The sequence below is a fragment of the Crocuta crocuta genome, unplaced genomic scaffold, assembly GCF_008692635.1.
Source record: "Crocuta crocuta isolate KB4526 unplaced genomic scaffold, BGI_CrCroc_1.0 scaffold26, whole genome shotgun sequence".
Lineage (NCBI taxonomy): Eukaryota > Metazoa > Chordata > Mammalia > Carnivora > Hyaenidae > Crocuta > Crocuta crocuta.
In genome coordinates, this window is record NW_027532249.1 from 14,861,334 (window position 1) to 14,864,517 (window position 3,184).

General features: G+C 42.0%; 1 protein-coding gene across 2 annotated transcripts in view; it reads left to right on the forward strand.

Annotated features, from left to right (window-relative positions):
* Positions 1 to 3,184, forward strand: part of LAMA3 (laminin subunit alpha 3) — a 263,483-nt gene that overhangs the window by 197,247 nt on the left and 63,052 nt on the right. The window lies entirely within an intron of this gene.

A 3,184-nucleotide genomic window follows, 5' to 3' on the forward strand; every position in this document is an offset into this window, starting at 1 on the left:
ACACACACACACACACACACACACACACACACACACCCCATACCTCTCTATCCCCACATATTATGAACACCTGCAGGACAGTGTGTCATTCATTTCTGAATCACTGCTGCCTACCATGACATGCGCTGTTCATGTCATAGGTGTTCAGCAGTCAAACAAAAGAATAAATATTGCAAAATGGAAACTATGAACTTAATTATGAAGGGCCATAGAGCCAAGCTTTTGTTATACATGAACACATTTTCGTGATTAGCTCCCATACATAGGGCACTGCCAAGCATTATAAGGGCTGTAAAAGGTACTTACAGTCTGCCTGGGAAGGTGGCATATACATTGTGAAAAAGTAGCAGTTTAGCAGATGAATCATATGGACAACATGTTTTTCAATTTAAAATAACTTAATCATAAAATCAGTACATACTTATAAAAATGATATAATACGTGTGAGCAAAGAACCAGTGAGGCTCACTGTGCCTTTATGTAGCTCTCCATATTTGTGCATGCTCACATATAATCCTACTTAGTCATTTATTTACAAACAACCCCAGTTAAAACTTGCATATTCTTACACTTCATTCTGTGTGCCCAGACGCTTTCTTAAAAAAAAAAAAAAAAAAGTAGATTGCTGTTTTATTTTCTGTTTTGGCTCATTTTCTCATCTAGTAGAAGGTTAGCAACATCTTTCCATTGCAGTAAGCATTTCCCTGCTAATATCATGTCAGAACCAAGAAGTTCTGTAATCTACTGCTGGTCTTTGAAATAGTTTTACTCTTTTCTGCTCAAAGCAGCACTAAAAGTAAATCCTTGCAGCGAATTATTTGGGTGCATAAATCCTCAAGATATAATTACTAGAAGCGGATCCCTTGGATCTAAGGATAGGTGCAGTTTTCAGGCTTTTGATACATTTTGCCAGATTGCCCTCCAGAAAAGTCAGACTCATTTCTATTCCTGCCAGTAGCAAGAGAGTAACTGTTGCTGCCAGTGAATACTAGAAATGATCTGTTTTTAAAATAGTTGCCAATTTGGTAACGGGAAATTGTAAATCATTTTCATTTACATATCTTTGTTTAATAATCAGATGGGATTTTTTCATGTGCTAATTGACCATTTGTAGATCTTATTTTTGGGATTGCTTTCTAGGCTTTTTACTCACTTTTTTCTAATGGAATGTCCTTTTATTTTTTTATTGATTTATACAGATTCTTCATACTAGATGTTGCAAATATTTTTTGTTTTTTATTTATTTTTTGGGGGGGTTTTTTGTTGTATGTATCTACTCTTGTACTCTTTAGGCTGTCAGTCTTGGGGGCCATGCTTCAGGAGGTTATAGAAATGTTTATGCATTCTTTTAGGACTTATATACTTTTATTTCTTGCACTCAGATCTTAATCTTGGTGAAAATTTGGAATGTAGCCTTTTGGTGGTGTCAGTGCATTTCACATGACAGAGAGATTTAGGGTCAGCGTGTACGGCAAAGTTGCCCAGAGTTCGAGAAACACACACTGTCCGGGTACTCCATCCCCATAATCCAGGGCCCGTGTTGCATGAAATGCATGTAGTATTTGGCTACACCCCAGAGCCACACTCAGTAGGGTGAGACGTTCACACTACCAGGGGGAGGCATAAGGAAAGCAGACTAATTAGTGAGGGGACTGGCAGATTCACGTCCTTCGTGTCACACGCTCACGCTCACTGGGTGAATGGGGACAGACACTCTAGCTGTTTTCCCGCTACACCGCTCATGCTGTTACATTCTTGTTCTCTCCCCCACCTCTGTCTCTATTGCCAAGTACATTCGTTCAATTCACTAAAGGCGAATGTGCATTTACAAAATTTCTATACAAACTTAGAGTCGTTTGCATACGTTTTGTTCAGTCTTTGTGGTATTTTCACTTCTGGAAGTATGAAATGCCTTTAGATAGTTGGTTGAGCACGGCTCTCCTCATAACCCTTATTTCACATGTTTTCCTTGGCCATTCTGGCATATTATTTTCCTGGATAAACTTTAGAAGAGTTTTATCAAATTTCAAAAAAAAAGAAAAACCCAGAAAATTAATTCTACTGGTTTTCACAGGAAGGCAGGGCCACTCTAGACTGGGGTTATCTGAGACATTTGACAGACAGGGTGGGACTTACGTGGGTCTAAGGGATGACGAGAGCCTGGTGGGGCTGGAGGATGGCTCAAATCAGGGAAGTTACCCAAGCAAACCCACGGGCCTCGAGGCTATTTGCCAGTGAAGAAGGTGCGAACTGCCTTATTATGGGATCACTGAGCATCAGCTGAGGGGTGGGGCACTGTCTGGTGGTAAAAAGAAGCAATTTCAAGATTCTTCTGTTTTCCATTTCAACAAAAGGAACCTTGCCCACAGTTGCCTCAGATCTATTATTCATTCTTTCTTTCAATGAAAAATGTATGGAGATCCTAGTATATGCCTGGCACTGGGCTAAGCACTAGAGACATGTTAGCAGCTGGAGCCCAGACTCTGCCCTGGGGGTTTTACAGTCTAGTGGTGGACAGACACACAAACCAGCCGTTAAAACAGTGACCAGTAACAGTAACAGTAACCGGGCCAGGCCAGGCCAGGCTGCAGTGGGAGGCGCATCCAACTACCCCTGGGGGGGTGAGGGAAGAAGGGGCAGCTATACTGAGACAGGACAGACGGATGGGGTACAAGGGGCTCTGGGAAGGTTCCTCCAGGCTCTGTGGTTTAAAAGGTGTGACACTCCCACTCGGGAGAGGCATCGTAGTGTCATACTCCTCATGGTTCTTCACAAACAACAAAGCAGAAAACAGCAACAGACCGGCTGAGACACCCAGTTGGCAGGCAGCAGATTTGAAAAGATAAATTCTTAATTAACAGTTCTCGCAGCTTATGTCTGTTATATTTGCTGTCTCAGGAAAGCAAACTATAGTTTCTTCAATTTTTTTAAAGATCTTGTTCACAAGTAAATGCCATAGGAATGTCAAATTTTTTAATTTGTTCAACATTTATTGGGGACCCCCTCTGTGCCAGGTGTCAATCCAGTGCCAGTGGTTAGCTACAAGGATGATATAAGGTGACAAGTAAAAAGATAAGCAGGAGCCAGCTGGGCAGAAGAGGGAGCAGCAGATGGGGTAGGAAAGACTTTGCAGCTCATACTGTGTCCTGGGGCACATCCCCCCCCCCCCCCCCCGCGCCCCAGA